We start from the raw sequence: 383 nt of genomic DNA, 5'->3' as shown, positions 1-383 counted from the left end.
CAATGCACTTTGGACTTCCTCTCTGAGTATCATTGGCTCTTGTTCATATGGTATCTCTTGAAATGGTTGAACATTAACCATTTCCTTTTGGTACAATACTGCATACTACGTATATTAAACGTCTATTTGTTTTCATTATGTGCCAAGAGTTTTATACATTTCATATATGCCTTGTTTGATCTTCACAGGAACATTGTGAAACCTGCAAGGTAATGACTAGAAAAGGCACTTCTGAGAATGCAAACATGATGATTTCTGCTCATCATTCAAAGCCCAGCTCACTTGAATTCTCAAAGGGATATTTGCTGACCCTCAGTCTTTCCTACCTTACCCATACTGGACTCAAACTTTTTATCAGTTGTTGTTGTTGTGTCCCATTGAGT

This window comes from Chrysochloris asiatica, unplaced genomic scaffold, assembly GCF_000296735.1.
Source record: "Chrysochloris asiatica unplaced genomic scaffold, ChrAsi1.0 scaffold00176, whole genome shotgun sequence".
In the NCBI taxonomy this organism is placed as follows: domain Eukaryota; kingdom Metazoa; phylum Chordata; class Mammalia; order Afrosoricida; family Chrysochloridae; genus Chrysochloris; species Chrysochloris asiatica.
The sequence above is the reverse complement of the archived record's forward strand: the minus strand, read 5'-3'. Positions refer to the sequence as shown.